Genomic DNA, 24,441 nt, shown 5'->3' with positions numbered 1-24,441 from the left:
CAACCCCATCCTGCAGCTGTGCTGGGCGGAGCAGCTCAGAAGAGCTAATCCATCAGGAAACCACGCTGGGCACCTACTGTTTGCAGGGCACAGTGCTGGCTGCTGCAGGAGAGCCCACGGCAATGGTCGGGGTGTGTTTAGCAGAAGGTTGTGCTCACCAGCCCCTTCCTCTCTGCCACCAGACTGACCTTATCTTTAGCTGAGGACTTCCTGCCCACTGTCAAGTAATGACGGGGCAAGAGGCTTCAGTTCCGAGTCAGCGGGATGCTGTGGCTTTGCTGACTCTGCACTCAGACTCTCAGCTCTGTACTCTGCCCCAGAAAGGAGGGCTGCCAGAGGGGGCTGACTGTCAGCTACTCCATAGCATTGACCTTGTGTTTTTCGGGGGTCCAGCACCGAGCGTGTGTGTATGTGCGTGTGCATGTGTGTCTGCACTTGTCAGGATGGGGAAGGCAGAACAGAGGTACCACATGACTGGGGGAAGTTAGGAATTCAAAGTGGACTTCGTAGTTTTTAGTCAGGAGCAGAGAGAGCCCCAAGCTAAGAATCGACCTGTGCTCACACTCTATTTGGCTACGACTGAACTGAGTGTTCAAATACCATTCCCCCCATTTTCAAAAACAGGGGTAATGATCACGTTGCTCAACTCCAGAGGATTTATAAAATGAAAGAGAATTGGCCTGGGAGCCTTGCAAAGACGAGGTCTCTACTTCATTTGTCTGTGCCCTTCAGCACCTGGCACGGCACCTGGTACCTCTCCAGTGAGTCTGGTCCAGACCAAATCACTGAATTCACTTGTTCCACCTGACGTGTAAGGAAACCGAAACCCAGGGAGGGGCAGAGACGGGAGATCAAACATGGAAAGTGCCCAGTACCTGACCTTGTTGAGAACCCGATCCACGTAAGTGGCCTTCCTTTTGAAACGGCGGCACCACGAGTAGACCCCAGATCTCTGACCTTTGACACCTCCACTCTTACCCCTCACCATGTTGTTCTGAGTTATCTGGCTAAAATCAGATCGTTTGTTTAAGGGCAAGGTGGGATCTGTTTGCAAGAGAGCCATTGTGGACACCTGTGCCCATTGTCTAAGTACGATGCATGGTTAAGGAACAGGGTTAAACCCTGGAGCCATATGGCCTGGGTTTGAATCTTGGTTCTGCCATCTACTACACGACCTCACTTACTCTCTTTCTGCCTCAGCTTTCCCATCTGTACAATGGAGACTGACATTGTATTTAAGATCGCAAGGTTGTAGTGAGGATCAAATGAATTAAAATATACATTTAAAGTACATAAAATACACTTACAAAAGTGCCTGGCACATAGTAAGTATGTTCTCGCTGCCAGTCACAGGAAATGTTAGGCTTTGGTCACCATCATGGTGGCTGCAAAGTCAGTACCTACACTCAGTCTTCACAAAGACATCCGTTTAAGGATGGAGTTTGCTATTTCTGACTAGAATTAAGATTTCCATGGTTATTTTAAAGGACTAGAGACTCTGTTGTGTAAATTTTTTGAGGGCTGTGATGCACCTCTAGGAAGGACTCCCAAGGACTGAGTTCAGTGCCATACAATTGGTGGGCAATTAGGAAGCAGTGATCAGCAGGAACTCTCGGGGAGGTGCGGACCTGGAGTCATTGTGCTCGATCCACAGCACATTGATGGCTGAGATAGGAAACGGGTTTTCTACAAGCACATCTCCTTCCCTTAATATCTTTCCAGTCCCAGGCTTCATTCAGATTTACTCAGCATTCCAAAGTCCCTGGAAGCCCCCCAGCATGAAGAAGGTGGCTAAACGCCAAAGGACCAGAGCCAGGAAAACTATGTGAGAGGCAACCTTGCTTCTGCCAAGAATGGGATGTGATTTCCTACCCCTACCCCCGCAGTGGGCCCCCCAACCTTCTGTCATTCCCATTCCCTATCCACCCCCAGCCCTATGGGCCACGGATTTCTGCCTGAAAAAGCAATTCAGCATTGCTCACTCAGGATATTTCCCCCTGACCTACTTCCTGAGTGCTGGGGCCGAAGGATTGCCCTGCTGAGAAAGGCTGGGTTAGCTCAGCATTTCCCCTGCCAAACGTCACCCAGATGCTGAGTATCTGTCACTCACTCCTAGTCAATTGCCACACCTGAGAGGTGGCTTTTCTTACTGGTTTCCCATGTTGACACCTAGACTGACTAACCTGACAGGTTCCCGGAACAGAGCTGAAACCTGTTTCCTGGTAGAAACGTGCTTTTGCCTTTTCTGTTGTATGCCTGTTTTTGTAATTTGGTTCAGAACCACCATTTATTGTGGACCCAGCGACTGAGGCGGTCATTCCCAAGTGTTCCTAGACCCTTCTTCTTCGTCTCCTTTTCCTCCCCCTCCCCCATCCTCTTCATAATCAATACCTTACAGGGCACCTACTACATTCTCAGGGATTCTACATATTACCTCTAATATGCCCAGTCCTTGACCTTGTGAAGTAGTTATATTAGGACAGTGTTTCTCAGACTTTAATATGTAGAGGGAAACCTGTTATGATGTGATTCTGTTGAGTAGGTCTGGGAGATGCATGGGAATCTGCATTTCTAACAAGATTTCTAACCAACATGATGTTGGTGCTTGCTGGTTCTAACTCCTTGAGTAGCAAAGGTATCAGGAAGGCTCTTTTGGTTGCAGGTGACTGAAATCCAGTGTGAACTAGTTAAGCAAGAAGAGGAGTTTGTTACAAGGATAGTGGAGTGTCCCACAAAGCCAAGTATAGGATTAAAAATGTGCCTCCGGAAGAGTTGGAGCCAAAGGAGACCCCCTTGGTCTCTTGCCACTGCTTTTTCCTTGCACGCACTTCATTGCTTCATTCTCCCTCCACCCCTTCCTTCCTTACTTTCCCCTCCATCCTGGTTAGGGCTAAGGCAGCTTTCCCCACAGTCCTGTGGATTCCACATCTTCTGCTTCCTTGATTTCCTGCCTTGGTTAGGTGGTGCACATCTTCCAGTAACTTCCTAAGAAAGTGAGCAAAGGAAGTAAAATGTTACTTATTAATATAACTGAAAATGTCTTTATACTGGATCGATGGTTTCCCCAAGTACAGAATTCTAGTTTCCAGAGTGGCTGTTGTAATACCCAATGCCATATCAGCCCTCTGTCCTTTGTATCTCACGTCTGGAAGTTTTTCGATTCTTCTCCCTGACCTCTGGTATTCTGGAAGTTCACAACGCTGTGCCTTGGGATGGCTCCTTCCTCACTCATTATACTAGGCGTTTGATGGGTCTTTTTGACCTGGAAATTTATATCTTTCTGTTGTGGGGAAAAAAAATTCCTTTGATTATTTCTTAAATGATTTCTTTCCCCCTCTTTTTTGGTTCCGTCCATCTGGACCTCCTGTTGTCAGGATGTTGGATCTTCTGACCTGATCCTTTGAGTTTCCTAGCTTCTGTATCTAATTTATCATCTCGTTATCTCTTTGTTTTACTTTCTGGAAGATTTCATAAACTATTTTTTCTAACTTTTCTTGTTGAATTTTAAATATTTATATTTTTAAATTCTCAGAGTTCTCTTTTATTGTTCGCTGAAAATTCCTTTTTCTAATAGGCTACCATTCTTCCATGAGTGGAATAGCTTCTCTTCTGTCTCCAGGGATATGATTCTTTTCCTTTTTTTGAACTTTTCTTCTCTCTACATTCTTTTCTCTGCACTTCTTACTTCTTTAATTTGGTTTCTGTCTTTCATATAGACTTCCTGTTTATATTAAAGAGTGAGGTGCTAAACAGTTTACCAGATGAGAACAAAGAAGTAGCTGATGGCACTCTTCATTGCACCCTTTTGAGTCTTTTGAATTCTGGAATATATTAGTATAAAACCTATTCAAAAACCAAAACAAACCTTTTAGAACTTTATTTTAAGCTTTAGGTGCATGGGTATAACTTATCCATTGAAGAACTTCACTGTAGAGATATTGATATGGGGTGTCAAGCAGCTTTTTATCTGAAGAGACTTCTAAATGTCAATGTTTCAAAGTCTCTCTGGGCCATTAAGTCTTTGCTGATAAGAATCTTCTAGACGCCTCTCTGGAGATGGGTGTTAGGGGAGGGTGTAAGCCTACCTGACAATTTTCTTGAATGAGTGTGGGAGGAAGGCTGGATATCCTATTGTTGAGAATGAAGTTTGTTAACCAGGAGCCTCAACCCTCTCCTAACCACACATACAACTGGTCTGTCAGCTTCTAGGGGATGCTTCTCAAGCTATCTGTGGTGAAGGACCTGTTTTTAAATCTGATCTGTCAGGGACCCACATGTAGTTCTAGCGCGCATGGCTAGTCCATATCTCCTACCACACATGACTTCCAACTGGAGTTCAAACATCCAAACTGGTCTACATCCTGTTCAGCAAGAAAACTCCACTGAGAACTCACTTGAATGTTGAGGCAATTTTAATTTTCTATGGAAATTCTAAACACTTATTTGTATTTTCTGTACTTATCTTATTAGGGCCAGTAACAAAGTCTGTGGGCCTAAACCAGTTCATGAACCACGATTTAAGACTACTGCTCTAGAAAAGAGCAAATCTCTAATCTCTTGCCTGGAGGAGGAGCTGTCACCAGGCTTTGAAGGGGTGTTCAAGGGACATCGGGAGTGTTGGACTTCTGTGAGAATAAACTTTTAGCTCATCCCCCATTTCAACTCTGCAAGTCACTCCCACGTTCCTTGGTACCCTGTGTTTCCAATGATGTTTATCCAACTGAGCCACCCAGGCACGCTGAGAAGCCAGCAAGATTCTGAAAAGCATTTTTTAAAAAGATTTTATGTAAGAGGACCTTCTTGAACTTCTCATGCCCCATTATTGGTTCCTTTCTGCAGACTTTGGGCCACAGCTTCTATTGCTTGGTCAAATCATTTACCCCTCCTTACTCTTTTTTTTTTTTTTAAGCTTTTTTTGCCTTTTTTTTTTTTTAAAGCAATTTATACTTTTAAAAATCCCTTTCAGGGCGCCTGGGTGGCTCAGTGGGTTAAGCCGCTGCCTTCGGCTCGGGTCATGATCTCGGGGTCCTGGGATCGAGTCCCGCGTCGGGCTCTCTGCTCAGCGGGGAGCCTGCTTCCTCCTCTCTCTCTGCCTGCCTCTCTGCCTACTTGTGTTCTCTGTCAAATAAATAAATAAAATCTTTAAAAAAAAAAAATCCCTTTCAAGGGCACCTGGGTGGCTCAGTTGGTCAGGCATCTGCCTTTGGCTCTGGTCTCAATCCCAGGGTCCCGGGATAGAGTACAGAATCTGGCTCCCTACTCAGTGGGGAGCCTGCTTCTCCCTTTCCCTCTACCCCTGCTTCCCTGCTTATGCTCTCTTTTGCTCACTCTCTCTCTCAAATAAATAAATAAAATATTTTTTAAAAATGCTTTTCAAAATCTTGCTGGCTTCTCAGGGTGCCTGGGTGGCTCAACTGGATAAACATCATACTCTTGATCTCAGCTCAGGTCTTGATCTCAGGGTTGTGAATTCAAGCCCGCATTGGGCTCCACATTGAGCATACTGCCTACTTAAAAGACAAAAAAAAGTACTGACTTCTTTGCACGGTTCATTGTAGAAATATGGAATTTTATGGACCCAGAATAGCCAAAATAATCTTGAAAAACAACAAATTGGAGGACTTATATATCCCAATTTTTAAACTTACTGCAAATCTACAGTAATCAAGCAATCAAGTGTGATACTGGCATAAGGATAGGCCTACAGATGGATGAAATAGAATTGAGAGTCATAAAGAAACCTTTATATTGTGATCAGTTGATCTTTGATAAGAATGCCAAGACAACTCAGTGGGGGAAAGAATAGTCATTTCAGTAGGTGGTGCCAAGATAACTGGAGATCCACACACAAAAGAACAAAGCTGAACCCCTACCTCACACCACACACAGAAATTAACTTAAAATGGATCATAGACCTAAATGTAAGAGCTAAAATTTTAAAACTCTAGAAGAAAATATAAGAGTAAATTTTCATGAGAAAAAGCTTTCTTTGATGTAATACCAAAAGCACAAGTAACAAAGGAAAAAATAAATTAGTCATGAAGATTAAAAACTTCTGTTTCCAAATGACACCATCAAGAAAGTGAGAAGAGAACTTTCACAAGAGAAAATATTTTCAAATCATATATCTGATAAGGGACTTGTATCTGGGATATATGAAGAGCTTTTACAATCTATAATAAAAAGGCAAATAACCCAATTTTTAAATGAGCACAAGATCCAAATAACATTTTTCCAAAGAAGATGTATCTATGGCCAATAAGCACATGGAAAGATGTTCAACATCATTAGCCATAAGGGAAAGACAAACTCAAAACTAAAATGAGATGCCACTTGATACTCAGTAGGAGGCTAACATCACAAAGACAGATAGTAACAAATGCTCTTAAAGATGTGGAGAAATTCCCTCCAAAATATGAGCTCTTCTGAGAGCTCTCTGTGCTATAAAGACACTTTAACAGATGCCTCACTCTTTTATTTCCCAGAGAGTGCTGTGTCGGAAGTGGGTTCTGATACTTCCATAATAAGAGCAGAACTCATTGGAAACAACATGCCATCCTGATGCAACCAGTATTGCAGCATAATTATCATTTCTGAGAGGGTATCTGTTCTAAATTTGTGATTTTCTCTTTATTAAGGAGAAGGGGCAAGAATCTAATTGAAGCATCTCAAGAGAATATTTTCATGTTGGACTGTATTTCCCCCCATCCTCTCTTCCTGTGCAAATTAAAATGCTGGTCTGATTTATCTCAGTCTTTAAAAAAAAAAAAAAAGATGTGGAGAAATTGGAACCTCACATTGTATTCATGGGAATGTAAAAAAGATAAACATAGACCATAGGACCCAGCAATCCCACTCTTGTGTATATATTCACACAATGAATGAATGTTCAAAGCAAAATTATTGATGGTAGTCAAAAAATGGAAACAGTTCAAACAGTCAACAGCTGAAGATGGATAAGTCAAATGTGGTATATCCATACAATGGAATTTTACTTAATGATAAAAAGAAATGAAGTACCCATACATGCTACAACATGAATTCTGGAAACATAATGCTTAGCAAAAGTCACAAAGTCACAAATGCTTCCATTTACATAAAATGTCCAGAATAGGGGAATCTATACAGAGAGAAAATGGATCAGTGGTTACCTAGGATAGAGTCCAGGGGATGGGGTGGAAATGGTTATGGAATTTTTTTTTCAAGGTGATAAAAATGTTCCGAAATTGATCATGGTGATGGATGCACGACTCTATGAATATACTAAAAGCCACTGACTTTTGCACTTTGGATAGGTGAACTGTATGGTGTGAGTTACATCTCAATAAAACTGGACTTTCTAGAGTCAACGCAGCATGTCTAACTGCAAGTCTCCAGCATCATCACTCTTGAATGTGGAAGTCTCCAGCTTATCTTATGCACAGTGCTCTCACTTTATCAACGCATTAGATCCAACCTGAGGTGTCAACACTTGCTCTCGATCTGATCGTGACTCAAGGGATTGCTGTTGGCTCAAAGGATGTACCGAGAAATAGTGTTTATTGAGGCAGACAAATTAATAAACTGTGCCTAACTTGACACTCTTATTCCATAGAAAATAGTTTCTTTGCTTTTTAAAAAGATATCTCCTTTTATTAACATCCATTAGTACAAAAAGCCCCTTCCTACTGGCAAGGCTCAGAATGTGTTCTGAATGAGGGTACAAACCCAGTTTGCTCATTTATTCAACAAATATTTATAGAGCATTCACCATGTGTTGGCTGCTCTGGCAGATTCTGCAAATGCAATAAATGGCAGGCAAATTACAGAGAGGAGAGCTGAATAACTAAGCCTTGGTCCATGTGGACCTAAACCAGTCTGTCCTGGATCTTAAAGGGCAGAGGAATAGGTGGTTGTTAACTATTGAGGGATTCGGGGAAATGTCCACATATCTTTTTTTTCTCTTTGAGAACTCAGGGTGGGTTTTTAAAATTATTACTATTACATAAATATTAGAACAATACTAACAGAAATGGGGAATAAAAGAAGTTTAACAACAGTTCTGCCCCCCCGCCCCTCCTCCAACTGATCTCATTTCAACCCATTTCTCAGCTCCTACCCAAGGCTGAAGATTCTTCCTCCATCTCTCCCTAGCTTTGGCCACCTCCATTCCATGCCTCTCAGAGGACCCAGTTCAGAGGACCTCCTAAGGCTCACTTTGAGAAATTCAGACCCGAGGCGTTGAAGCTTCTGGCAGCCAAGACCTCCCAGTTGCTCAGGAGGTAAAGGAGTAGATGTGAGTCCCAGTGCCAGTTTGCTTCGGGGCACATTCCGCAGAGTTGGGCAGGGGAGGGCTGCTGAACATCAGGCCTCTGCTAGTCTGGCCAAAGGACGGGGGTGGGGTGTTTCCTCAACTGTGTAAACCTTGGCATTGGAGGTGTCCCATGTTCAGAGACTGGCCATGTGAACAGTGTCACCATCAAGTCAGTGGGTGACATCTTAGGAATGTGAGTCCCCCACTCAATCGTGTTGGGCTGCAAGTCTGACCTCGCTGATGAGGAGAGACAGCAGGCCAGCCCCAGGGACACTTTTCCACACTCTGCTGCGGAGAGTTGGGTCCAAATGCTAGCAAAGCCAAGAATGTGTTGTGAGATCTTGATGTGTCCCTTTACCTCTCTGAAACCATTTGTTGGTCTGTAAATGGCGATAATAATCCTCACCCTGAGGAACGCTGTGGGAGTTAGAGATGGCAAGAAGCCTAGCACAGCATCTTCCTCTCAGTGGGTTACTTGCCGCTGTGTCTAGGACACCTACCTATTCTTGTGGGCTACGAGCCCCCCTGAATTTCTAGGATTCAGCTTTGTTATTCTCATCTCTCAGTGAATAGAATTTTTTCAATATTAAGAAGCTTATTGTACAATATGACTACAATGTAATACATGTTTATTATGGAATCTTTGAAAAAATTACAGGAAGACAACACAAAATCAAAATAAACCAGTAATCTGACCCCTCAGAAATAAGCATAGCTAACATTTTCATTTTAACTCCCAGTCTTCTTTTTTTTTTTTTTAAATAGCTTGTAATTTTAATAGTGGTTCCAATGTAGTAATTACTTCATTACAAAGATACAGAATATAAGATATATCAATATCCTCTTATTCTAAAACGAAGCAAATTCAGGGGCGCGTGCGGCTCAGTTGGTTAAGCATCTGCCTTTGGCTTGGGTCCTGGTCCTGGGGTCCTGGGTTCAAGTCTGCGTGGGGCTCCCTACTGGGCAGCAAGTCTGCTTCTCCCTCTTCCTCTCCTTCTGCTTTTGCTCCTGTTCTCTCTCTAATAAATAAATAAAATCTATAAAAAACAAGCAAAAAAACATAGCAAATTCAGAATTTGGAACTTCTTTGTAGTTTCAGGGGTAGAATTTAGTAATTTATCGGTTGCATGTAACACCCAATGCTTATTATTAACAAGAGCCCTCCTTAATGCTCATCACCCAATTATCCCTCCATCAGTTCCCTTGCCTCCAGCAACCTTCAGTGTGTTTCCTAGAATTCAGTGTCTCTAATGGTTTGCCTCCCTCTCAATTTTCATCTTATTTTATTTTTCCTTTTCTCCCCCTCTGTTCTTCTGCTTTGTTTCTTAAATTCCACGTATGAGTGATCATACATATTTGTATTTCTCTGACTGAATTATTTTGCTCAGCATAATATCCTCTAGTTCCTTCCATGTTGTTGCAAATGACAAGATTTTGTTTTTTGATGGCTGAGTAATATTCCATTGTGTATAAAAACCAAGTCTTCTTTTTTTTTTTTAAGATTTTATTTATTTATTTGACAGAGAGAGAGATCACAAGTAGGCAGAGAAGCAGGCAGAGAGGGAGAGGAGGAAACAGGCTCCCTGCTAAGCAGAGAGCCCGATGTAGGGCTCAATCCCAAGACCCTGGGATCATGACTTGAGCCAAAGGCAGAGGCTTTAACCCACTGAGCCACCCAGGCGCCCCCCCCATACCACATCTTCTTCATCCATTCATCTGTTAATGGACTTCTGAGCTCTTTGATTTATGTACGTAGTGTCATGAAGTACACACATTTAGTTAATGACTTGTGTTCTACTCTAAGTATCTGTCACCACAATTCTCATACAATAACATTTAAAGTAACTAGCATTTAAAATACTAATAGCGCATAGTATGATGATACCATAAGTCTTTAACCAGCCCCCTATTGTTAGTTATGGCCTGTTCTCGCTCTTATAATTCGTATCCTCGTGAATATTCGTAAAGCTAAATCTTTCACATATTGCTGATTATTTCCCTAAGATAAATTTCTAAAATAAAAGTACTACCTCGAGGGACGCCTGGGTGGCTCAGTTGGTTGGGCAGCTGCCTTCGGCTCAGGTCATGATCCCGGCGTCCTGGGATCGAGTCCCGCATCGGGCTCCTTGCTCGGCAGGGCGCCTGCTTCTCCTTCTGCCTCTGCCTGCCATTCTGTCTGCCTGTGCTTGCTCTCTGGCCCTCTCTCTCTGATAAATAAATAAAATCTTTAAAAAAAAAAAAAGTACTACCTCGAAAGGTAAACACATTTTTAAGGCTTTTGAGACCCACTGACAAATTAACTAGACAGGAAAGACTTTTTAAATTTATGTTTTATCTATTTTTTAAAAGATTTTTTATTTATTTGGCAGAGAGATCACAAGTAGGCAGAGAGAGAGGGGGAAGCAGGCTCCCTGCTGAGCAGAGAGCCCGACGCAGGGCTCGATCCAAAGACCCTGGGATCATGACCTGAGCCGAAGGCAGAGGCTTAACCCTCTGAACCACTCAGGTGCCCCTTATCTATTTATTTTAATATTTCTCTTTTTCTGCTTGTAAAACAAATACATTCTTGTCAAAAAAAAAAAAATCAAACATTATAGAGATATATACTAAAAAGGATTTCAAATTTCCCTTAATTCTGTTGTCCAGAGATCATTGCTACTAACAGTCTGGTGTACACTAGGAATACCTTGAATGAGTCCAATTAGATACTTAGATTCAATTGATGACCATGTTTTAAGCATCTGCCTTCCTTTCTCTTCATTTCTTACAAGCCCAGGCTGAGTTACGAGTGAGCTCCTTCTCTGAAGGTGGCCTGTGGCCAGGTCTACGCCATTCACACCCTTGGCACAGCCCAGTCTGGTTATCACAGGCAAGCTCGGGCAGCCACCTCAGCCTCTCTCCGGAATCCACTGTGGGTCCCCTCTCCCTGGAGAGGAAAAGCAAGAAGGGGGTGCCAGAATGGGGCTCTAAACGTAGGTTCTGGCCCTCACCCTCTGGATGCCCAGGGGAAGTGAGTGAAAACACCTGGGATGTAGCCAAATCTAGAATCATCCCTGGGCATTCTAGAAACAGGTCATTAGCAAAGGACTATCTGAACATATCTACACACACAGGGAACAAACGTCTGTGAGCTCACACACAATTCGGTGCCTAGATTCGGTATGCCAGCAGTGGTCTCTTCATCCATGACCAAGCTCAGTTCTCTACGGAAGGCTTGTCTGCAGATGCTTGTGAGATGTGTTTACATATGAGAGATTAAGTTGTCTCTGAAGGGGACCTCCCACTGCCATAGGAGACCAGAGTTACAAAGAAAATCCTGTTGGTGATAGCGGAAAGTCCCTTATGCTAGAAGGGTTCAGTGATCTACTAGAGGGGTACAACAAGTCAGCATTCCACCCAAGCTGACCACACCCCCAACCCACCCACACCTTCCATTCAGGGCTAGCTCTATTTTCAGAGACACAGGCTCCTACAACAGTTCTTACTGCTGACTATTCATGGTAATTCCAGCCAATAAGTTCTATTCTGTGGCTGCAATGATCCTTAAAAGAAGATCCATGAAATCTTCTTGGTCATTGGCAAGAGAAGTAAGAATTTCACTTGGCCCTATATTAGACCAATTTCACTTGGTCTCAAGGTCGGGGTTGTTTTTTTTTTTTTTTTTTTTTGAGACTCTGGTTCATCACTTTTGTATGATAACTCCTAAACTTTACACAATGTGAATAATGTGCATTATCTTTATTCTTTGATTTGTTGGACCTATTTTCACATGTCCTTTCCTGTAACATGTAAGTGTCAGTGTCAGTGTTCTCGTGCATTACAATCCTTAATATCCTGGGTCACCAAATAGAAGCTCCAACAGCCCATGTGTAAGGAAACATATGATATTAATAACAATACTGGGGGGCGCCTGGGGGGTTCAGTCATTAAGCGTCTGCCTTCAGCTCAGGTCATGATCCCAGGGTCTTGGGATTGAGCCCTGCAATGGGCTCCCTGCTCAGCGGAAAGCAGGCTTCTCCCTCTCCCTCTAGTGCTCCCCCTGCTTGTGTTCCCTCCCTTGTTGTCTGTCTGTCTGTCTCTCTCTCTCTCTGTGTCAAATAAATAAATGAAATATAATACTGGGATTTATTGAGTGCCGACCGCATGCAGGTCTCTGTTGTAAGCACTTCGCTGGCATCAATTCATTTAGTCCTCACAACAATTCTGTCAGGAAGATACTATTGTTATTTTCATTTTACATATGAGGAATTTGAGGCACAGAGAGTTTAATGACTTGCTTAAGGGCATGCAGGTAGTAGAACCAAACAGTTCTCGTAAGCTCACGACCTATAACTGCCAACATTTTGCTGTTCAGCATTGTGGTTTTTTGCCCAGGGTATAGAAAGGCACTTTGTTTTACTTTAGAAAACTGAGGTCATAAATATACTTAACACGTGTTAAGTAAGTCTTTGTTCGGGATATAAATTTGAAATATCTGTATGATGTACCTTTAGATTTTATTTGTTTGTTTATTTGTTTGTTTATTGAGAGAGTGCTCAAGTGCACAAGTGGAGAGAGGGGCCGAGGGAGAGGGAGAAAGAGAATCCCAAGCAGGCTCCATGCTCAGCACAGAACCCCCGCCCCACCCAGGGCTCCATCCCACCACCCAGAGATCACGACCTGAGCTGAAATCAAGAATCAGAATCAGATGCCCAACCAATCGAGCCAACTGGGCACCCCATGTACCTTTAAAAAAATTTTTTTAAAGATTTTATTTATTTATTTGACAGAGAGAGATCACAAGTAGGCAGAGAGGCAGGCAGAGAGAGAGGAGGAAGCAGGCTCCTCGCCAAGCAGAGAGTCTGATGCGGGACTCGATCCCAGGACCGTGAGATCATGACCCGAGCCAAAGGCAGAGGCTTAACCCACTGGGCCATCCAGGCGCCCTGTGCCTTTTTAATTTTAAGAAGTTTTTCAAGTGGCAGAAATTTAACCTTTGTGATGTCTATTAATCTTTTCCTTTGTGATTTCCGTCACTTTTTTTTAGATTTTGTTTATTTATTTATTTATTTATTTGAGAGAGAGAGCCCATGAGCCGGGGGAGGCACAAAGGGAGACAGAGAGAGAGGACCTCAAGCCGACTCTGCATTGAACTTAGAGCCGACTCGGGCTTCATCTCATCACTCTGAGATCAGGACCTGAACCGAAGTCAAGAGTCAGATGCTTAACCAACTGAGCCACCCAGGTGTCCCCACATTTTTTGTTTGGAAAATCCTTCCCTGCTACAGGATCACTATCTCATCTTCTGTTTTTATTGTTTCTTTTTGACCTTTAATTATTATTTAAGTTATTTGACATTTATTTGATGAATAACGTATCCGTTGCCCTGATAAGTTTGTGGTGTTTCCTTCACATTCATTACGTTCTTACTTATTCTAAGATCAGTTTCAGAGTTGACTGAGCTGCTTATTTAATAGATGTTCTTTTCTAGAGCAAGTTTTCCCCCTTTTTTCCTTTTTTCCTAACTATTATGCCTTAATGTTCTGCCAAATAAACAGTACAATTATTGCATTAAGCAATATTATTGTTGGTTAACCTAATAACTTAATTTGAGAAGTTGATTTATTTAAGGTATTCAGATTTCTCTTTTCTTCCATTTTATTTTATTTTATTAAAGATTTTCTTTCTTTATTTATTTGAGAAAGAGAGAGAGAGAGCACAAGCTGGGGGACCAGAAGAGGGAGAGGGAGAGGCAGGCTCCCCACTGAGAAGGGAGCCTGATGAGGGGCTCAATCCCAGGAGCCTGGGATTATGACCTGAGTGGAAGGCAGACACTTAACCTACTGAGCCACCCAGGAGCCTCAAATGAAAGCATTTAGATTTTTTTTTAAAGATTTTATTTATTTATTTGACATACAGAGATCACAAGTAGGCAGAGAGGCAGGCAGAGAGAGGGGAGGGGAAGAAGCAGGCTCCCTGCTGAGCAGAGAGCCCGATGTGGGGCTCGATCCCAGGACCCTGGAATCATGACCTGAGCCAAAGGCAGAGCTTTAACCCAGCATTTAGCTTTAACATGGCTTTTACTGGGACGCCTGGATGGCTCAGTGAATTAAGCCTCTGCCTTCAACTCAGGTCATGATCTCAGGGTCCTGGGATCGAGCCCGACATCGGGCTCTCTGCTCAGCAGGGAGCCTGCTTTCTCCGCTCTCTCTGCTTGCCTCTCTGCCTACTTGTGATCTCTCTCTCTGTCAAATAAATAAACAAAATCTTAAAAAACAAGCAAACATGGCTTTTATTACATTCCATAATATTTTTTGATTCCCATAATTCCCGTAACTATGAAATCTATAATTGATTTTTAAAAAACAACTTTTGGGGAATATATATATATGTACATATATATACATGTACATATATGTCTTATTCGCCTGTTTAAAGCATATAGTTCAATGGGTTTTAATATATTTAGAAAATCGTACCCTGAAACAAATAATACATTATATGTTAATTTAAAAAAATTTTTTTTAAAGATGGTAAAAAAAAAAAAAAAGAATTGTGCAACTAACACCATCATTTGTTTCCAGAACATTTTCATCACTTTTAAAAGAAAACCTGAGGTACCTGGCTAGCTCAACCAGAAGAGCATGTGATTCTTGATCTAGAGATCATGAGTTTGAGTCCCATGTTGCATGTAGAGATTGCTTAACTAAATAAACCTTTTTTAAAAAGCAAGAGAGTGGGGCATGTGGGTGGCTCAGTTGGTTAAGCATCTGACTCTTGATTTCAGCTCAGGTCTTGATCTCAAGGTTGTGAGACTGAGCCCTGTGTTGGGCTCCGCACTGGACATGGAGCCTGCTTAAGATTCTCTCTCCCTCTTCTCTCTCTTCCCCCTCCCTCAAGGGAAAAAAAAAAAGACAGAAAAGAAGAAAAAGAAACCTACCAGGATTACTTATTCCTCACTTCTCCCGGTCCCTGGAAGCCACTACTCAACTTTCTACCACCATAGATTTACCCATTTTGGACATTTCATATAAATGAAATTCTATAATATGAGGCCTTTTGTGTCTGGCTTCTTTCACTTAGCATAATGTTTTCAAGGTTCATCCGTGTTATCCCTTGTGTCAGTACTCCATTCCTTGTCATCATTGGATAACATTCCACTGTACAGATACACTATGTTTGATTTGGTTTTGAGACCAAACGGACTGATGGACATTCGGGTTATTTCTGCCATGGCTGTTATGAACATTCAGGTACAAGTTTTTGTGTGGAAATATGTTTTCCTTTCTTTTGGGTGGTATCCGAGAGTGGAATTGCTAGATCATACGGTTAACTCTATGCTTAACCTTTGAAGAACGGTCAAGCTGTTTTCTAAAGTGGCTGCACCATTTTTCATTTCCACCAGAAACGAGACTTCCAGTTTCTTCACATCTGCATCAACAGCTGGTATTTCAATGCTTTTTTTTTTTTTTTTTTAAAGATTTTATTTATTTATTTGACAGAGAGAAATCACAAGTAGATGGAGAGGCAGGCAGAGAGAGAGAGAGGGAAGCAGGCTCTCCGCTGAGCAGAGAGCCCGATGCGGGACTCAATCCCAGGACTCTGAGATCATGACCTGAGCCGAAGGCAGCGGCTTAACCCACTGAGCCACCCAGGCGCCCATCAATGCTTTTTGTTGTAGCCATTCTAGCAGGTGTGAAATGGCACCTCATTTATTTGCAATGATAACTAATGATGATGGTTATGAGTATCTTCTCATGTGAACTGTGGCTGTCCATATAGCACTTTCAGAAAATGGTCATTTTTAATTGGATCATTTGTCTTCCTATTTATTGAATTGAATGAGTTCCTTATATGGGCTAGATATTAATCCCTTATGAGATACATGATTGGTAAATCATGTTCTCCCATTGTATGAGTTCTACTTCTCACTTTCTTTGTTTTTTCACAGTCTTGAGGTCTTTTATTTTCTTTACGTTTATCATGCCATGAATTTTCTTTTCACTTTCTTGATGCTGTTATTTGAAACACAGAAGTTTTTAATGTTGTTGAAGTTCAATTTATTATTTCTTTTATTGCTTATGTTTTTGGCATTGTATCTAAAAACCCATTGCCCAACTCAAGGTCACAAAGATTTACTCCTATACTTTCTCCTAAGTGTTTTACAGTATTAATTTCTTAATTTAGGTCTATGATCCATTTGGGTATTTTGTTTGTTTTAAGTTGATTGATTGATTATTGATTGATTTAAGAAATGTCTACACCTAATGTGGGGCTTAAGCTCACGACTCCATGATCAAGAGTTACATGCTTGGGGCACCTGGGGGGCTCAGTGCATTAAGCCTCTGCCTTCGGCTCTGGTCATGATCTCAAGGTCCCAGGATTGAGCCCCGCATTGGGCTCTCTGCTCAGTGGGAAGTCTGCTTCCCACCCCCCTCTTCCTGGCTCTCTGCCTGCTTGTGGTCTCTCTCTCTCTCTGTCAAATAAATAAATAAAATCTTAAAAAAAAAAAAAAAAAAGAGTTACATGCTCTACTAAGTGAGCCAGCCAGGCACCCCTCTATGATCAATATTGAGTGAATTTTTGTATGTGGTATGAGGCCAGGTTTCAACTTCATCCTTTTACATATAAATTTACATTTGTCCCTGTGTCATTTGCTGAAAAGATCATTGAATTGTCTTGGCATCCTTGTTAAAAATCAATAAATATGATCGTTCTAGACTCTCAATTCTTTTTTATTGATCAATATGTCTATCCTTAAGTAAGTACTATACAGTCTTGACTATTGTATATTTGAATTTTTAGTTTATTCTTTGGAATATAAATGTATATTGAAAGCATTATTTTAAACTTTCAAGTTTTTAAAAAAAAAATTTTTAGATTTTATTTATTCATTTATTTTAGAGAGAGAGAGACTGAGTGTGGCGGGGGTGGGGGGCGTGGGGTGGTGGTGAGAAGCAGAGGAAGAGGAACAAGCAGACTGTGCTGAGCACGGAGCCTGACGTGGGGCTTGATCCCACAACCTCAAAATCATGACCTGAGCCAAAATCAAGAGTCAGGCACTTAACCATCTAAGCCACCCAGGTGCCTCTAAACTTTCAAGTTTTTAGAGACTTAAGCTTTAGTATTCTGTTTTATGACATGTGGTCATTTAAGGCTTAATTTGCAGTTTCATTGCACTTTAGCTTAAAAAAAATAAATGTAAGAATTTCATAAAGTACACTGCTCCATTTGTAATTATTAGGCTTATGAATTATAATATTTAGAATTGCCCTGTCCAGCACAGTAACCACTAGCCACATGTGACTATGGAGCAACTCAAAATGTGACTAATGTAACTAAGGAACTGAATTTTAAAATTTCACTTGACATTTTCATCACCCTCAAAAATTTCCTCATGCCCAGTTGCTATCAATTTCCATTCCACCCTTGTGGCAGGCAATCTGCTTTTTGTTCTCAATAGATTTGCCTATTCTGGACATTTCATAATAATGGAATCATACAGTTTGCAGCCTTTTGAATCTGGTTTCTTTCACTTAACATAGTATTTTGAGGTTCATTCATACTGTAGTATGTATCCAGGCTTCATTCCTTTTTATTGTTGAATAGTGGTCCATTATATGGATATACCGCATTGTATTTCTCCATTTACCCATTCATGGACATTTGGGTTGTGTCAATTTTATGAAATTTTAATTAATTTAAAATGTAAATACTGAAGCCAGTAAAATAGCTCTCCTTCAACCACAATTTTATTGCATTGGGAAGACTACATTTCTCTTGAACCTCTGAAAATTTAATGTACGAATTGAGATGTGCTGTAAGTGTAAGTGTAAAATACACACTGAATTCTGCAGACTTAATAATAGGCTTAAAAACATAAAGTAAAAAATTGAAAGAAGGAAGAAGGAACAGAGACTATCAAGATAAATTTGAAAGATTAACAGAAATCACAAAATAGATCTGACTCTTGATTTCGGTTCAGGTCCTGATCTCAGAGTGATGAGATCAAGCCCGAGTCGGCTCTAAGTTCAATGCAGAGTCGGCTTGAGGTCCTCTCTCTCTGTCTCCCTTTGTGCCTCCCCCGGCTCATGGGCTCTCTCTCTCAAATAAATAAATAAATAAATAAACAAAATCTAAAAAAAAGTGACGGAAATCACAAAGGAAAAGATTAATAGACATCACAAAGGTTAAATTTCTGCCACTTGAAAAACTTCTTAAAATTAAAAGGTACAGGGCGCCTGGATGGCCCAGTGGGTTAAGCCTCTGCCTTTGGCTCGGGTCATGATCTCACGGTCCTGGGATCGAGTCCCGCATCAGACTCTCTGCTTGGCGAGGAGCCTGCTTCCTCCTCTCTCTCTGCCTGCCTCTCTGCCTACTTGTGATCTCTCTCTGTCAAATAAATAAATAAGATCTTAAATAAAATTCCGGAAAAGTCATCCTCAGGCTGAATCCCACTGGGGCAAGATTGCAGATTATGAATGCACAGGAGTTGCTACCCTATCACAAGCACTGATGTCAATTTTATCTTTATATCTCTAAATATTTTATCTACATTTAATTTTTACTTAATTTATTTAATCTAATTTGTTTTAGTTATTTAATTTATAATGTATATTTATAAAATATAATTATTATATATGATATTATAGTATATATTATATAATTACTGCATATTGTATATTATAATATTACATTATATGTTATGTATTATTGTAATTATAATTATAATTATTATGATTATATAACTTATAATTATATAAGATCATATAATTATACTATGATTATATAATTTTTTCTGTTAATATAGTATATTATATATACTATATTAATATTTATTGATTGATTTGATTACATTTTATCTTTACTTCTGTTTTTCCTGATTATAAAAGAATGACCTTCTGGTTGTTAGAAATTCAAACTGAGGGGGTACCTGACTCAGTTGGTAGAGTGTCCAACTCTTGATCTCTTGGCTAGTGAGTTCGAGTCCCACCCTGGGTGTAGAGAGATTTCTTTAAAAATGCAAATTAGGAAAATATATAACTTAGGGAAATTCCTTATTGTGACACAAATTCCTTCCATATTTTTTCCTGTGCTTTACAAATGTATAGTAATCTAAAACAAATAGTCTGAATTTTTTGTTTAATTTGTATCAATACAAGATCATAATCATATTTGTAATGACTTTTTCCTCCACTAGGTATGTTTTATATATCTTGCCATGTTTATGCATAAGGTTCTAACTCATCCTTTTTCTTTTGATTTTTTAAAAGATTTTATTTATTTATTTGACAGAGAGAGACACAGGAGAAAGGGAACACGAACAGGGGGAGTGGGAGAGGAAGAAGCAGGCTTCCCGCCACCGAGCAGGTAGCCTGATGCAGGCTCGATCCCAGGACCCTGGGATCACCACCTGAGTGGAAGGCAGACACTTAACGACTGAGCCACCCACACACCCTTAACTCATTGTTTTTTTAAAGACATACATAATATTTCATTGGTAGATGAAATGCACTCTGGAGACCATTTTCTGTGAGAGAAACTCCCACAAGTGCACTTATTAGGTAAATGGATGAGAATATTTTATTTTATTATTTTTTTTTAATTTTTTTTTAAAGATTTTATTTATTTACTTGAGAGAGAGACAGTGAGAGAGAGCATGAACGAGGAGAAGGTCAGAGAGAGAAGCAGACTCCCCATGGAGCTGGGAGTCTGATGCGGGACTCAATCCCGGGACTCCAGGATCATGATCTGAGCCGAAGGCAGTCGTCCAACCAACTGAGCCACCCAGGCGTCCCTGGATGAGAATATTTTAAATTTTAATAGATAATTTCCAAATTGTCCTTCAGAAAAGAGTGTAGGGATCTGGGTACATTTGGTAGTAAATTACGTTTGCATTCCACTACATGTATGAAGATGCTTGTTTATCCACATCATCACCAACACTGAATGTTATCAAGCCAGTTAAATCTTTGCAACCAGCGTAATGGGGACACGCACGCACACACGCGCACACATACGGGCACACACACGGGCATGGGTGTGTGCGCACACTTCAGCCATCTGCTTCCTCAGTGACTTGTTGTTTAGCATCCTTTATTTTTCTGTTGGGTTCACTTTAAAGACCTCTGTGTATTCCTATGTGTTGCAATCGTTTTTCTCATTTGTCTTTGTCTTCTGACATTTATGGTGGCAATGCAGGGAGTGGCTGGCACACGGGGTCTGAAGGCCAACTCCAGCTTCATCGCCAACAGATGAGCCAAATGACCATAGTTTCGTTACTCAACCTCTTGCTCCATGTCTGTAAACTGAAGAATCAGAACAACACTTAGCTCATGAGGTTGTTACAAGAATGAAATGAATGTAGGCATATAAAGTGTTCATCCAAGTGCTTGCGTGAAATAAGCACTAAAGTCGTATATACCATTATTATTATTATGCATTCCAATAGTTTTAATTTTATGCAGTCAAATTTATTGATCCTTTATGGTTTCTGGATTTCCTGTCATATTTATAAAGGCTTTTCTCCATCTAAGATTAGAAAAATATTTGGGGCACCTGGGTGGTTCAGCGGGTTAAACAGTGGACTCTTGGTTTCAGCTCAAGTCATGAACTCAGGGTTGAGAGTTTGGGTCCCACTTTGGGCTCATGATCAGTGTGGAGTCTCCTTGTCCCCCTCTGTCTCCCTCTGCCCTCTCCCCACTCTCTCTCAAATAAATAAATAAAATCTTTTTAAAAAAAGAAAGAAAATTATTCATCAAGCATGTGATTGAAAGGAGTCTTGGGGAATCCATTCACAATATGAATTCCCCTCCCCCATTTTACTCTCTTGTAAATTAATTTGGCTGTTCGCATACAGGATTTTTTCCCCCAGAAAGATAATTTAATTTAATTTTACTTAAAATGGAGGCTAAAAGTCCAAAATCAAGGTGTCATTCAGGCTTGCTCCCACCCAAAGGCTCTAGAGAAGAATCCTTCCTTACTTCTTGTATCATCCAGTGGATGCTGGCAATCTTTGGCTTTCTTTGATTTGGGATGGCTAAGTCCGATCTCTGCCTCTGTCTTTGCATGGCCATCTTACCTCTGTGCGTCTAAGTCCCTGTTACCCGCCCCCCTCCCCAGTTTTATTGAGAAATACTTGACATACCTCCCTGTATAAGTTCAAGGCATATGACACGATGGCTTGATTTATATACCTTGGGAGATGACCACCACAATAGGCTCAGCTAATAGCCATCCTTCCGGTGCAGTCTGTCTTGGTCTCTGTGGTGCAAGGGGGTGTTTCAGACATACCCCATGGTCTCGAATCCTCTCGGCGGTGTCTTACTCTTGAATAATTGTTAGCTGTTCTTCTTGGGAGAGGGTGTGAAGTCGGGAACAACCTAGATCACCATCTTGGGGACAGCACAGCTCAGGAGTTTTTTAAAGGGGAGCCCTGTTGTATTTAGCATGTATGCAATGACCAAGTCGGGTCGTCTTTACAGTGTCTTGGTTTGGGGAATAGACTATGCTCACTTTGCAATTTTATGTCCAAACGGTGGGCCTGGCAGGTCATACAGCCCATCCCCCCTTCATAAACTAAACAACTTGTACTTGTCAAAAGTGCCAGCTCTGTGCCGAGTCCCCGCCCTGAAGGACTTCACAGTCCAATGAGAGAACAGAAAAGTCATCAGAGGGAAGGTGTCATCAAAGGCCTTATGTTAGAAATAACATCCCTGATGGAAGAAAAAGCTCATTGTGTCAATACCAAGGAGGGGAGCAGAGGACATTTCAAACAGTGGGGACAAGATGTTCAGTCACTACTCTACAAATCTGTGTCTGCCTCTAATGTATCGGACTCTCTTGCTACCCCCTCCACAAAGGCATAGAGAACAGGAGGATAACCTGTAGCACTGGAAAGAGGTGAAGGATGGAGAATAGCTAGAGGCCAGATCCCAGAGCTTCAGACTCAGACCTCTGTCCCAGTTATAGCCTTAGGAAAGCGGCTTCCCTCCTCTGGGGCTCACTTAGCTCGTCCCTAATGTGCAGCCTCAGCTCATGTCCTTAGGCAGCTATGGAAATCCTGTAAGATTACACATGTGTAAAAATTCTGTCCCGTACAATGTAAATATTTGACACCCTCAGGGTACTTTGAGCTGCAAATTAATAACTGGAGTGGTTCCTACTGAGGGGGCTTCGCTGTGGGTTCAGCCTGTCTGCATTCCCCAGGGCTCCCACACCTGCTGCCCGCAGAGGGGACAGCTTCCAGCGGGGTCCCAACTCCCTGTCCACAGTCCGCCCTGGTCTCCTGAGTCTTGATTCCTGCCTCTCCTAGTCTTGTTGTTGACCCAGGTCAGGACTCCAATGCCCTTTAACCCTGACAAAGATACCCCACAGGAAGGTCGAGCCTCCTCACCTGCTAGGTTGTTCGTAGCGGGATGGGAATCTGCGCCCCCACTCCAGGTACCTACTGTGTTCTTTTGGCCTTGTTTTCCCCAGGCATTGGCACAGGCGCCTTCCTGTCACTGGCAATCTACCATCTGCTTATGAATAAGAGTTATAGGCATAGAGGCAGGTCAGATGCACATCACCCAGCCAGACCTCAACTCCTCCCCATGCTGCGAGAGCCCAGAGAAGTGCATCATTCTAGAGATCTGAAGACCACTGCAGAGCACAGCACCCCGCAATCCTAGTCCTGTGCAGAGAGCACAGAAAGGCGGCTGGCCTGCCGAGGGTCCCTAATGGGAATTACGGAAACCTGTGTTCCATTTTCAGCACTGTCTAGTTATGGGAACTTGGATAAGTCCCTTCTTTGCTCTGGTCTTCAGTTTCTCCATTTATAAAATGAGAAGGCAGGCCACTGGGCTGTCCTGTTGGCAGAGGGACATGTGCATGGTTTGAGGTTGAATGCCTTTAGGTGGAGCTGACACTTCCCAGTGAGAAGCATTTGCCCCCACTTTTACCGCTGAAGGCACCTGAATTTGTGTTCTTTGCTGCTCTGCAATCCTGACTCTTGGGAAAGGAGCCAACAGCTCCTGGGCTTTTGGGCACCACTATTTAAGAGGCAGAACACTGCGCTGGCCGCCAAAGGAAAGAGGTAAATACAGAACCAGATCAGGCTAGGTTACCTCACCTTTTGGAGGTCAACCTTGACCCAAGATGCAAACACTGAAGCAGTCACTGGGTTTCCCAAGGCCTGTGGTCCTCATGGCAACAAGAAATCTTTCATGCTTTTCTCCCACACTTACTAAGAGGCTGGCCTGGCTTCACAGCACCTGCTCAGAAGGACACAGTACCACAGAGGGTCCCCACCTGGTTTAGTGCTCTGCTGTCACCATCTTGAAATTCTCAATAATTTTGAACTTGGGATCCCATATGTCCATTCTGTACTGGGCCCTACAAATTACTGTGGGTTACATTATACCCATTTGGCAACCTTTTATCATGTGTCTATGAGCCCCTCCCATTAGGGTACTGGTTCCTAAGACAGACTCCATGATTACCAGAGGAAGAACATTCTGAAGGATTCTTCTTATCCTTCAAGGTCCAGCTGAGATGGCATTGAAGTCCATGAGGTCTCCTCTGACCTCCCCAATGGAGGTTTTCCTACTTTCCCACTTTATCCATATCTCACATGGCACCCATCACTCTCTACAATTGATCACAAACTCCCTGTTGGAATTAGTCATTTCCACAGTACGCCCTCTGTGCTCTGACTTGCCCCCAGTGGATGGATGCTCACTTGGTAAGTGTTTGCTGACTGACTGGAGAGCAAACAGAGCTATCTACTCAGTACAGAGTACGGGGCACTGCATACAGTGGGTGCTCAATCAATGTGCTGACTCATGCTCTGAGCAGGCCTGGTGGTTACATCCCGTGGCCAGGCCCTCCCCCAAGGCAAGAAGTCCCATGGACAATCACTGTCTCCTTTTCCTACATAGTGAGGCTAGAGCCCACGAGGTCCAGAGTGGGACTTCTCAGATACAGTGTCTCCTGGTACAGAGTGGAGGCTAATTATCCTCCAAAGTGCCTGCGGGCGTAATTATATTAAAAACCCCAGACACTTGCAAAGCACTTCAAAGTCTGCAAGCCATTTTCATAAACATTATCCTCAAACTGTCCTATAAGTCGGGACAAACACTTCAACACCAGTGATGTGGTGGCTGTTTTAACATTTTTTTTCTTTTACT

At 42.0% G+C, this 24,441-nt stretch overlaps 1 protein-coding gene across 4 annotated transcripts in view; it reads left to right on the top strand.

Moving 5' to 3' along the window:
* The window catches only part of NINJ2 (ninjurin 2), a 94,629-nt gene that overhangs the window by 56,357 nt on the left and 13,831 nt on the right, over positions 1–24,441 (top strand). Inside the window, exon 1 of one of the 4 annotated variants that reach the window (XM_032349184.1) lies at positions 8,122–8,261. The exons of the other annotated variants lie outside the window; for them this stretch is intronic. The gene's annotated coding sequence lies outside the window, so the exon portion shown is untranslated. Of the gene's footprint in view, positions 1–8,121; positions 8,262–24,441 lie in introns of those variants that run through there. 4 annotated transcript variants of the gene reach the window in all.

Source organism: Mustela erminea, chromosome 6 (genome assembly GCF_009829155.1).
Source record: "Mustela erminea isolate mMusErm1 chromosome 6, mMusErm1.Pri, whole genome shotgun sequence".
NCBI lineage: Eukaryota > Metazoa > Chordata > Mammalia > Carnivora > Mustelidae > Mustela > Mustela erminea.
Note: the sequence above shows the minus strand (reverse complement) of the source record. Positions and strands in the feature narration are given on the sequence as shown.